A 13856-nucleotide genomic window follows, 5' to 3' on the forward strand; every position below is an offset into this window, starting at 1 on the left:
ACACAGAGTCGGACACGACTGAAGTGACTTAGCATAGCATAGCATATGTCTACAATCAAATGCAGACGAATTCAATGATTCAAATGAATCATTGAATCATGTTATCCTCTAAGTAAAATTTTTATCTGCTGAGGCTTATCCTTTACTGGAAAAGATATATTAAAATCCTGCGTGGTAGTTACAGATTTGTCTATAACTCCATTTAGTTCTTTCAATGCTTTGTGTCTTTTAAGCCTTTGCTGTGTTTTTCTCACCGCTTGTTTATCTAGCAATGAGTCATTCTTAAAATGTGTTTTGCCCGAAATAAAACTGCACTAGGTCTGAGGGAACTCCGGGAGCTGGTGATGGACAGGGAGGCCTGGCGTGCTGCGATTCATGGGGTGGCAAAGAGTCTGACACGACTGAGGGACTGAACTGAACTGAGGTTTTGTGCCTTTGGAATTTGCAACAAGGTTTCTTTTCTTCCCCAGATTCCCCTCCCTCCCTTTGTGTATGTTTATTTTAGGCAGGAAACTCCTGTGAGTCATTCACCTGCTGCTGGACTTTTGGGCTGTTGTCTATGTTCGCCTCTCGTTAATCAAGCTGATCTGAGCATTCAGGTCTAAGTCTGGTGTGGACATACACTTGTATTTCTCTTGGATGAGTATTCTGGTTTAGGACGGCTGGTTGTATATTTGACTGTATAATCAATGGCTACCATTCTCTGCAGGAGGATTATCTCATGTCGGTCTGTGTATTCTGCTTATACAAGAGAAATATTTTGATTCCAACAACCTCTGACTCATGTCAGAATAAGGAAAATAAAGGAGCCAAGTCTTTGAAAGACAGACATGCCATTCCTGAGGGCAACGCTTTGGGGGCAGGGTACCCACAGGAGGTTTGCCTGCCGTGATGACCATGAGCTGAGAGTTGGGAAAGACCAGAGAAATCAGTCTGAATCTCATTCACGCTGCCCTATACAACTTGTCTCACTCACTTGATGACGCTCTGAGGCTCAGCTAACTCCCAGAGATGTATCAGAAGATGCTCAGCATCTCCGATAGTGGTCCAGCAGGCGTCAGCTCCTGAGGATTCATGACATCCCTTCCACGTGTGTGCGTGATAAGTCGCTTCAATGGTGTCAGACTCTCTCCGACCCCGTGGACTGTAGCCTACCAGGCTCCTCTGCCCTTCTACAGGCAAGAACACTGGAGTGGGTTGCCCTTTCGTCCCCCAGGGCATCTTCCCCACCCAAGGATCGAACCCGCATCTCTTATATCTGCTTGTTGTGGCTTCTCTCACTGTGGAGCATGGCCACGTGCCAATCTGGTACACGTTCCCAGGATTTGTGGCACACGGGCTTTGTTCCTCCAAGGTGTGTGGAATCTTCATGCCCACGGGGATCAGACCCATGTTCCTGGCATTGACACGCGGAGTCTTAACCAACTGGACGGCCAATGAGGTCCTACGGTCTGTTACCATTTTAAGAGCTGGTTTTCAAGAGGGTTTCAGTAAGTCAGAATGTTATTAACACATGTTTTCAGTTAATAGATTTTATCTTTTAGAACTGTTTTAATTTTGCGGAAAACTTGGGCCAACCATATAGAGGTTTTCCTTCCCTGTTTTTAGGAGTTTTTTGTGGCTATTAACATCCTCAGTCCATGGGGCACATCCGTGCAGTTGGTGAACTAGTATTGATACATTTTGATTAGCGAACCCTCCTAGTTTAATTTCTGTTCTTTTTGGGGAGGGGGATTGTACAGTTCTGTGGGTTTGGGAGAAGGAAATGGCAACCCAGTCCAGTGTTCTTGCCTGGAGAATCCCAGGGACGGAGGAGCCTGGTGGGCTGCCGTCTATGGGGTTGCACAGAGGCGGACACGACTGAAGCGACTTAGCAGCAGCAGCAGCAGCAGGTTTGGGAGAATGCATAGGATCATATCGGAGAAGGCAATGGCACCCCACTCCACTACTCTTGCCTGGCAAAGCCCATGGACGCAGGAGCCTGGTAGGCTGCAGTCCATGAGGTCGCCGAGAGTCAGACATGAGTGACTTCACTTTCACTTTTCACTTTCATGCGTTGGAGAAGGAAATGGCAACCCACTCCAGTGTTCTTGCCTGGAGAATCCCAGGGATGGGGTAGCCTGGTAGAAGGCCGTCTATGGGGTTGCACAGAGTCGGACACAACCGAAGCGACCTAGCAGCAGCAGCAGCATAGGATCATATATTCAACATTTGTCATCCCTGTATTTAGTCACCCAGTCACGTCCAGCTCTTTGCCACACCATGAACTGGAACCACCCCCCCCCAGGGTCCTCTGTCCATGGGATTTCCCGGGCAAGAATACTGGGGTGGGTAGCCATTCCCTTCTCCAGGGGATCGTCCCAACTCAGGAATGGAACCCACGTGTGCTGTATTGTCGGACGGGTTCTTTACTACTGCGCCACCAGGGCACCCCATCTCCACCACTGCAGAATACAAATATCTGTTAACGAAGGAGACTTGTGGGAAGCTGACTATATAAACTAAGACACGTCGAGGGATCACCCTGTACACAGATGGATAAAAAAGATGGATTAAAAAGAAATCCCATTATCACAAGCCCCTAGCTTTGTTTTCAGTGACTGTGTCAGATTCAAAGGGAAAGGTGTCCTTTTTGTAACACGCAGCAACATTTTAGGTAGAAAATATGCTTATCTGTGTGAAAGTTCCAGGAGAAAGAGAAATTTATGTTCGAAGGACAGGGCTGGCAATGTTTGTGAAGCTGACCTCACAGGAGAAGACGATTCGATTTCTTACGCCTTTAATTTTAGGGGCATAAGCTCCATTAACTTTGAAGGTTATCCTCTACTAAGTGATGGCAAGATTGTTAAGAACCGAAAGAAAAGGGAAGAGTGTTTATAGTTGCCTTGGACGCAAAGGAAAACGCTTTGTGTTTAAATCAGCACCTTCTTTTTCCTACCTTTTTTTAAAAGAGCATATTACCAGGTGTTTCTTCTCTTGTTCTTCTGGACGTTTCTGCTAATACCACCATCTGTTCTGATGTTTGGTATTCTCTGAAAGATGTAATATAGTCTGAATTTTTTCTACGTCAAGATGTTATGGTCTTAGGCAATTGAAATATTCTTTCAATGTTTCTCTGTTTCCTTTTTTTTTAATAGCATAGCTGCATTTATTTAAGAATGTGTTGCGATATCAGATGCCAAAGTTCAGCAATGCAGAACTGAAAGTTTTGCAACAACCTGATAATTTGACAGCCGGTACTGCATATGTTGATGCTAAGGCTGAACCTCCAGTACTTTGGCCTCCTCATGCAAAGTGTTGACTCATTGGAAAAGACTCTGATGCTGGGAGGGATAGGGGGCAGGAGGAGAAGGGGACGACAGAGGATGAGATGCCTGGATGGCATCACTGACTCGATGGACGTGAGTCTGAGTGAACTCCGGGAGCTGGTGAGGGACAGGGAGGCCTGGCGTGCTGCGATTCATGGGGTCGCAAAGAGTCGGACACGACTGAGAGACTGATCTGATCTGATCTTATCTGAGTGCATATGTTTGGAGAAGGCAATGGCACCCCACTCCAGTACAATTGTCTGGAAAATCCCATGGATGGAGGAGCCTGGTAGGCTGCAGTCCATGAGGTCGCTAAGAGTCTGACACGACTGAGCGACTTCACTTTCACTTTCCACTTTCATGCATTGGAGACGGAAATGGCAACCCACTCCAGTGTTCTTGCCTGGAGAATCCCAGGGACGGGGGAGCCTGGTGGGCTGCCATCTATGGGGTCGCACAGAGTTGGACACGACTGACGCGACTTAGCAGCAGCCGTGCATATGTTTCAGTGGTGCCCTTTCAGCTCCTCCTGCCCTCTTGTTCCCGTCCTGTGTCAATAAATCCAGACTCTACACCTGCACCTCCACGGCTGCCCTGCCAGTACCATCTTTCTAAATTCCATTTGTATATATGCATTAATGTGTTTGTCTTTCTCCTTATCTTACTTCACTCTGTATAAATAGGCCCTAGGTTCACCCCGCCTCATTAGAACTGACTCATACGTGTTCCTTCACGCTTCAGTCGTGTCTGACTCCGCAACACCATGGACTGTACCCCTGCCAGGCTCCCCTGTCCCTGGGATTCTCCAGGCAGGAATACTGGAGTGGGTGGCCATTTCCTTCTCCTTCCCGACCCAGGGATGGAACCTTCATCTCCTGTGTCTTCTATTTTGGCAGGTGGGTTCTTTACCACTAGCCCCACCTGGGAAGCCCTGTTCTTTTTCCTGGGTGAGTAATATTCCCTTGTGTATGTGTACCACTACTTCCTTATCCATTCATCTGTCGATGGAACATCTAGGTTGCTTCCATGTCCTAGCTATTGTCAATAGTTCCGCAGTGAACATTGGGGTACCTGTGTCTTTACATTTTCTACAAGAAGAGAAACACTTTGTGTTTAATTAGCATCTTTGTTCCATATCATTTTAGGAGAACATGTTATCAATATTTTCATCCCTTGTTCTTCTATATGTTTCTCCTAATACTAATATCTCTTCTGATGTTTAGTATTTTCTGGAAACTGTAATATACTCTGATTTTTACACTTTAAGATTTTATGATCTTACACAATTCAAATATCCTTTAAAAGATTATTTTATTGTTGACGGACTATAGTTGATTTACAGTGCCACGATACTCTCTGCTGTACAGCCAAGTGTCTCATTTATACATATGCTGCTGCTAAGTTGCTTCAGTTGTGTCTGATTCTGCGGCCCCATAGACGGCAGCCCACCAGGCTCCCCCGTCCCTGCGATTCTCCAGGCAAGAACACTGGAGTGGGTTGCCATTTCCTTCTCCAATGCATGAAAGTGAACAGTGAAAGTGAAGTCGCTCAGTCATGTCTGACTCTCAGTGACCACATGGACTGCAGCCCACCAGGCTCCTCTGTCCATGGGATTTTCCAGGTAAGAGTACTGGAGTGGGCTGCCATTTCCCTCTCCATTTATACATATACCTGCTCTTTTTTTAGCTTCTTTTCTGATGTAGGTCATTAGACAGTTTTGAGTAGAGTTCCCTGTGCTGTACAGTAGGTCCTAGATTTTTATTTATTAATATTTTTGGCCACACCATGTGACTTACAGAATATATGTTCTCTAACCAGGGAATGAACCCATGCATCCTGCAGTGGAAGCTTGGAGTCTTAACTGCTGGACTGCCAGGGAAATTTCCAAGTATCCCTTTATGTCCAAAAATTATTTTAGTGATTCGTTGAATTTTTTTCCCTTGGAGTGATGTGTGTGTGTGTGTGTGTGTGTTTCTGTGTGTGTATACATGGGCTTCCCAGGTGGTGTTTATGGTAAAGAACCCACCTGCCAATGCAGGAGACCTCAGAGTTGCAGGTTCGATCCTTGGCTGGGGAAGATCCCCTGGAGGAGGAAGTAACAACTCACTCCAGTATTCTTGCCTGGAGAATCCCATGGACAGAGGAGCCTGGCAGGCTACAGTCCATGGGAATGAAAAGAATTGGACACAAGTGAAGCGACTTAGCATGTGCACACACACACACATGTATATATTAATAAACGTTTATTTATTTATAATAACGGGGTTCCCTTGTGGCTCAGTCAGTAAAGAATCCACCTGGAGTGTCGGTACTAGGTTCTATCCCTGGTTTGGGAAGACTCCCCTGGAGGAGGGCATGGCAACCCACTCCTGTATTCTTGCCTGGAGAATCCCCATGGACAGAGGAGCCTGGCGGGCTGTAGTCCATGGGGTCGCTAAGAGTCGGACACGACTGAGCGACTTCACTTTCACTTTTCACTTTCATGCACTGGAGAAGGAAATGGCAACCCACTCCAGTATTCTTGCCTGGGGAATCCCCTTGGACAGAGGAGCCTGGCGGGCTACAGTCCATGGAGTTACAAAGAGTTGGACGTGACTGAGCAACTAAACAAACCTTTATAATAATGGGTCTCAATACCCTGTGTCCCCCATCACCCGGCAGCTTCTGGAAGTACGTTTCGTTGTCATGTCTGGGAGGAGCTTGTTACTGACATTTAGTGGGTAGAGACCCAGCTAGCTCTCAGCATCCCAAAATGCCAGGACAACCCCACGAGAAAGCATCATGTAACATCAGCATCAATCATGCTGGTGATGAGACACCGTGCTTTAGAAACTTCTCTTTCTACAATAACCCTTCTGTTGGCCCATTTGACTTGTATGAGAAGTCAGCAGATATTGTCAGGTTGGGCAATCTATATCAACAGGTCTCCTATCTACTATTCTGATGAGATGGAAAAGTGAAGTCGCTCAGTCATGTCTTAACTCTTTGCGACCCCATGGACTGTAGCCCGCCAGGCTTGTCCATCCATGGAATTTTCCAGGCAAGAGTCCTGGAGTGGATTGCCATTTCCTTCTCCAGGGGATCTTCCTGACCCAGGGATCGAACCCGTCCATGTCTCCCGCATTGCAGGCAGACACTTTACCATCTGAGCCACCTGGGAAGCCCAATGAGATGGATGAAAACAGATGATGGCATGAAAGAGGAAGAATAGGATTTATCAAGAACTGAATGATACACCCAGACAACATGTACCAACGTAAGAGTAGGAGAAGCCAGTGTGAACAGCAGGAAATGTACTGGAAAATGTTCACTGCACCAAGAATATATGTTCCAGGGACTTCCCTGGTGGAGCAGTAGCTAGGACTCAATGCTCTTACTGCAGTAACCCTGGGTTTCATCCCTGGTTGGGGAACTAATATCCCACAAGCCGAGTGTTGCAGCCCCACCCCCAAAAAATGTGTTTCAAGGACGTTTTAAAAATGAAGAATGTGGCAACCCACTCCAGTATCCTTGCCTGGAGAATCCCACGTACAGAGGAACCTAGTAGGCTGCAGTCCATGGAGTCGCAAAGAGTTGAACACAATTGAAGCGACTTTGCACGCACACGATTTGAAAAAGCAGACTGTGTCATTGGCAGTTCTCTTTAAAACCCACAAAAGGCTCCACTTTCAATAACTGACCATTTTCCAGAGTTGTTTTTTCATGCTCAAGTCTCCACAAACCCCCTTTCATCATTCTTATAGAACGCCTTGACTTTTCTTTCCGGTGTTCACCATTTGAAATTCCACTTGTGTTTGTAAGTCTTGGCTCTCCTCCTCCTCCAGGAAGCGTCCTGAGGACACGAGTATTTTTGCGTGTGTGTGCTTGGTTTTTTTTTGGTTTGTTTGTTTTTGTTTTTTTGCTAACTCGTGCTGGGAACCTGGTACCCAGAAAGTTCATCCTCCTTTTTTGTCCAGTGACCTTCGGTATCACTTGTCACGGTCCTTAGAAGGTGGGGAGATTGGGAAGGACATCAAATCAGTTGGTCTTAAAGGAAATCAACCCTGAATTGGAATGACTGATGCTGAAACTCCAATCCTTTGGCCACCTGATTGAAAGAACTGACTCTCTGGAAAAGATCCTGATGCTGGGAGGGATTGGGGGCAGGAGGAGAAGGGGACGACAGAGGATGAGATGGCTGGATGGCATCACCGACTCGATGGACTTGAGTTTGGGCAGACTCCAAGAGATAGTGATGGACAGGGAAGCCTGGTGCGATGCAATCCATGGCGTCACAGACATTCGGAGATGACTTAGCAACTGAGCAAGGAGGAGTCAGTGATAGAAGCAAATGGATGCGAGTGGGAGCAAGAAAAGATGAGCAGAAATAAGATCAACTTCATGGTAGAAAATGCTTGATGGGATCCCATGATTATAATGTCTTGACTGAAGGAATTTAGACCTCACTGGACACATGACAGGAGTTGAAACTCTTAGGCAGGAATAAGAAACTGTAAATGCAGAAAGTAGAAAAATTCACCCAGAAATGAGCACCCTTCTTCTTTTGGTACATTTTTTTCCAACGTGTTATCAATATGTTTGTGTAGTTGGGCTTGTACTGTTGATCCAGTTTTGTAGCCTGCATTTTCCATTTAACTTTATAATGTTAAGCTTCCCCTCTGTGCACGTTTAGTGGCCAAAATTTGTCCAGAAAGGAAGTCTTGTGTCCTTCAGGAGGCGCATTCTCAAAAAGGAAAAAAAAATTCTATTCTTCATAAGATTATGGGGGAAAAATGCCTCTGATGGTTCATTCTGTCTCTGAGTAACTCTTTATTAAACATGCAAATAAATTTTGGAGTGTGTTGGGAGTCTGGTTTCTATAAGGGATAATGGCTAGTGTAAATAAGAGATATAAAATGTAAAAAGGGAGAAGGCAATGGCACCCCACTCCAGTACTCTTGCCTGGAAAATCCCATGGACGGAGGAGCCTGGTGGGCTGCAGTCCATGGGGTCGCTAGAGTCGGACACGACTGATCGACTTCACTTTCACTGTTCACTTTCATGCACTGGAGAAGGCAATGGAAACCCACTCTAGTGTTCTTGCCTGGAGAATCCCGGGGACGGGGGAACCTGGTGGGTTGCCGTCTATGGGGTTGCACAGAGTCGGACACGACTGAAGCGACTTAGCAGAAAAATATGAAAAAGAGAGAGAGAATAAAAACAATGTTTGTGAAACAGGGAATACTCTTCCATGGAGATAGATTTTGTTGCTATGACCTAAACTCAGGGTGTATATTATTCCTTGCTTTAGTCTATTGTCGTACATATTAGATGCCTCTTTGAGAAAATCTCTTCTCTTGCATGCCTGCTGGAAGATGCATGATGTGTATCAAGAATGAAGTTCAGGGACTCCCCTTGGTGGTCCAGTGGTTAAGACACCACACGAATTCCAGTGCATCAAGAATGGGTTCAGTCCCTGGTCAGGGAACTAAGATCTCACGTGTCTCAGTTGCAAAGTTGTGTCTGACTGTTTGGCAACAACATGGACTGTAGCCCGCCAGACTCCTCTGTCCATGGGATTCTCCAGGCAAGAGTGCTGGACCGGGTTGCTATTTCCTAGTCTGGGGGAACTTCTCGACCCAGAGGTCAAACTCACGTCTCCTGCATTGGTAGGAGAATTCTTTACCGCTGACCACCTGGGAATCTGTGGCAGGAAAAAAAAAAAGAAGTTCAATCCCTAGAAGCACCTCCTGGCTTGTTTTGCCTTTTTTTTTTTTTCCTTTGAATTTCAGTGTGCCTTGATTTTGAAGGGTCTCTCACTAAAACCCTGACTGTCCCTACATCATAATTTGTTACTGTTGTCCAGTTGCTTAGTCGTGTCTGACTCTTTTCAACCCCATGGACCGCAACAGACCAGGCTTCCCTGTCCATCACCAACTCCTGGAGTTTACCCAAACTCATGTCCATCGAGTCAGTGATGCCATCCAACCATCTCATCCTCTGTCGTCCCCTTCTCCTCCTGCCCTCAGTCTTTCCCAGCATCAGGGTCTTTTCCAAGGAGTCGGCTCTTCGAATCAGGTGGCCAAAGGATTGGATATGGGCTTCCCTGGTAGCTCAGCTGGTAGAAAATCCGCCTGCAATGCGGGAGACCTGGGTTCGATCCCTGGGTTGGGAAGATCCCCTGGAGTAGGGAGTCACAAAGAGTCGGACAGAACTGAGCGACTTTCACGTTCACTTTCAATACTTGGGCATCATAACTCTTAGTAGGTGTTTTGATAACTGTATTGGACCATGAAGCATTCTGTTCACTCCATTAGTTTATAATATTTTAGCAGCATTTTATTTGGAAAAAAAGAATCTCCCGGTTTTGGGGGTTTTTTTTTTGAAGTTTTGAATGAGGATTCTTTATTTCTTTCTTTGTCTTAAAAAGTGACAGAGCAACTCACTCCAGTGTTCTTGCCTGGAGAACCCCATGGACAGAGGAGCCTGGCAGGCTACAGTCCATGGGATTGCAAAGAGTCGGACACGACAGAGTGACTAACACTTTCACTTTCACTGATTCCTGAGTCTCGCTTCTTCACATCTGAAGCTCTTTCGATCTAGTTTTCTTTCTCAAGTGCATTTCTAAATCTCTCCCACCTTTTGGGACTATACTCATCTTAAAGTCGTATGATTGTTTTCTCTTAATTTCCCAAGTTAGACATTCTTCACAGCTGTTTTAACCGGCCTTGGATTATTATTATTTTGGGGGGGGAGGGGGCTCTGCGGGGTCTTCGTTGTGTCTCCGGGGCTTCCTCTAGTTGCACGCTGGCTTTTCTAGTTGTGGCCCACGGCATGTGGGAACTTTAGTTCCTTGGCCAGGGATTGAACCTGGGCAGTCACTAACCAGCTGGTTTCATTTTCCACATCAACGTCTGCTACTGCCTGCAAGAGAAGTGTCCATCGGGGTGACTGCCTTTTCCCGTCTCTGAGATCCTCTCGTAGTCCCGTCAGGAGGGTCCAGCGATGGACGTGCCTGTGTGACGTGCCTCGAGCTCTTTAATCTCCAAGGGGTTCAGGACTGGGTTCCCTGAGCGTGTGACCTGCACTTAGAAAGACAGATGTCTATAAGGACTTTGTGCTTGGCTTAACGTTTTCCTGCCACTGTCTTGAAATTCTTTTAGAGGGATGGGATGGGGAGGGAGGTGGGAGTGAGGTCAGGATAGGGAATACATGTATACCTGTGACAGATTCATTTTGATGTATGGCAAAACCAATACAATATTGTAAAGTAATTAGCCTCCAATTAAAATAAATAAATTTATATTAAAAATAAAATTATTTAAAATGTTTAAATTTTATTTATTTTTTAATTTTTTAAAAAAATTATTTTTAAATTTTTTTAAAAACAATTATTTATTTTTAAATTTTTTGGCCACACCTTGCACCAGCTGTGATCTTAGTTCTCCGACCAGGGGTCAAACCCATTCCCCCTGTAGTGGAAGAAGTACAGTGTCCTTTAACCACTGGACAGCCAGGGAAGTGCCTGTCTTAAAATTCTTATAATTTTAGACAAGGGCCCCCATGTTTTTATTTTTCATGTGGTTTCTCATTCAGTCTGCTGACGGCCCACCCGTGTTACCAACAGTCTAAAGTATATAAACCACAGTGCATCACATATGGCATGTGACGTCTATAGTCTTCCCTCTTTTCTTAATATGTCTTCAAGTCTTCCTCCAAATTTCCTACTTCCTCTACCATTCAGTATTCTTCCCCAAATTATTGTTAATCATTTGAACCATGAAATGTATAGATTTATAATACACAATATAATTAAGAGAGTATTTTTTAAATGGATTATCAATAGGTAATGATTTATATTGTTGTTCAGTCACTCAGTCGTGTCCAACTCTTTGCAATCCCATGGACTGCAGCATACCAGTCATATATATGGGTATATGTATAATTTATAAATAACTGTATAAATTTATATGTAATTTATAAATTACATATAAATAAATTTATATGTAATTTATATATAATTTATGTGTAATTTATAAATAATTCTATATATCATATTAACATATAACATGTGACTTAATTATACAGTCAATTGTATATTAATTATTAATTTACAGTAATATATAGTATATTATGCATATTGCTAAGTTAATATGAAATATGTTATAATTAATATACTGCTGTTGCTGCTGCTAAGTCGCTTCAGTCATGTGCGACTCTGTGTGACCCCATAGACATCATCCCACCAGGCTCCCCCGTCCCTGGGATTCTCCAGGCAAGAACACTGGAGTGGGTTGCCATTTCCCTCTCCAGTGCATGAAAGTGAAAAGTGAAAGCAAAGTCGCTCAGTCGTGTCTGACTCTTCGCAACCCCATGGACTGCAGCCTACCAGGCTCCTCCGTCCATGAGATTTTCCAGGCAAGAGTACTGGAGTGGGGTGCCATTGCCTTCTCTGAATTAATATACTAATATTATATAATCGATGTGTGTCAATAGTAATGTGTAAGTATATCATATTGCTATTAATATATTATATAATTATAGGATTATAGATAGAACCCCATGGACAGAGGAGCCTGGCAGGCTACAGCCTATGGGATGGCAAGAGTTGGACACAACTTAGAGAATAAACCACCACCACCATAACTGTGTATATAACTTTATATAATTTTAATGTCCTTGATATTTATCTGGCATTGCAACATGCTTTAATAGACTAATTTGCTCCTTCCTTGGAACTTCATGTCTTTCCTCTGCTTGAAATCCAGGAGGAATCATTCCTCATTTCCTTGGATATAAAGCTGCAAACTCCTTCATATGGTAGTCAAGCCCTGGTTGACCTTTCCTCCTGCCGATAGGGTGTGTTAGTTGCTCAGTCGTGTCAGACTCTCTGCGACCCCGTGGACTGTAGCCCACCAGGCTCCTCCGTCCATGGGATTATCCAGGCAAGAATACTGGAGTGGGTTGCCATCTCCTCCTTCAGGGCATCTTCCAGACTCAGGGATCAAACCCTTGTCACTTTTGTCTCCTGCATTGGAAGACAGATTCTTAACCTCTGCACCAACCTGGAAGCCAATGGGTTGCTATCAAATTTCTATACAGTTATCCACCTCTGACCATTTTCACTTGCTGTGCTGCCTGGGAAAGACATTTCCCCCTGACTTTTTTTTTTTTTTTTTAATCCTGTGTAATTCCTCCCCATCCTCAAAGTCTCTCTCTAGCCTTCTGGGAAGCCTTCACTCTTGCTGTCTTCTGGGTTGATTACCTGCCTCCTCACGGAGCCCTTTGGAGAAGGCAATGGCAACCCACTCCCGTAATCTTGCCTGGAAAAACCCCACGGACAGAGGAGCCTGGCGGGCTACAGTTCGTGGGGTCGCAAGAGTCAGACATGACTTAGCGACTAAACCATCATAGAGCCCTGTGCAGTGCTGGGCTTACCCCTCCCTCTGTACCACGTTTATAGCAGCTCTGCCCTTGAATCTATGAGACCACACGTTCAATCCTGCAGAAACGATTTCTTGTCGAATTCTTGAGTCTTTGCCGCTCAGCACAGGAACTGAGAGAGGTGGAGAGTGGATATGTGTTTATGAGAAACTCTCTTGGATCCTATTTTTTTTTTTAATGTTTTGGCCATGCAGCATGGCTTGTGGAATGTCAGTTCCTCAACCAGGCATTGAACCTTTGCCCTCTGCAGTGGAAGCGCAGAGTCTCAACCGGTGGAGCACGAAGGAAGTTGCATCCCTTGGGCGCAATTGAACGTCTTTATAGACTGCTACTATCATTGCTGTGAATTCAGGTCATTCAGACTTCAACACTGTCTACTTCCAAACCCATAAAAAAAATTCCTCTTTGTCTGTATCGACATTTATATTCTGGAATCTGGAAAAACTGGAGTAGACGATTTCATTTGCAAAGCAGAAATAGAGACCCAGACGCAGAGAACAAATGCATGCCAATGGAGAAGGGATGTGGAATGGATTGGGACGTTGGGATTGAGGCAGAGACACTACTCATACTGTATATAAAAGAATTAGCTACTGAGAACCGGCTGTCTAGCACACGAAACTGTGCTGAATGCTCTGTGGTAACCTGAATGGGAAGGAGATGTAGAAAAGGGGATATATGCATATGTATAGCTGATGCGTGTGAGACCTGGGGCTTCCCTGGTGGCTCAGCTGGTAAAGAATCCGCCTGCAATGCAAGAGTTTGCCTGCAGTATAGGAGACCTGAGTTCAATCCCCGAGTCACAAAGATCCCCTGGAGAAGGGAATGGCAACCCACTCCAGTATTCTTGCCTGGAGAGTCAGGGGAGTCTGGTGGGCTACAGTCCGTGGGGTTGCAGAGTCAGACACCAGCGAGGGACTAGCATAGCATGACTGATTCACTCTTCGGTGCAGTAGAAATTACCACAACATTGTGAATCACCTGTATTATACTCTAATTTAAAAAAAAATGTTTTAAATCCTCTTTGTCTAGATAAACACTGACAGAAATTCTGTATAACAATTAAGGACCTACCTCCCACGAAATAATACCAAAAAAATCATCTATTCAACTTCTGAAATACCA

The sequence above is a fragment of the Bubalus bubalis genome, chromosome X (genome assembly GCF_019923935.1).
Source record: "Bubalus bubalis isolate 160015118507 breed Murrah chromosome X, NDDB_SH_1, whole genome shotgun sequence".
NCBI lineage: Eukaryota > Metazoa > Chordata > Mammalia > Artiodactyla > Bovidae > Bubalus > Bubalus bubalis.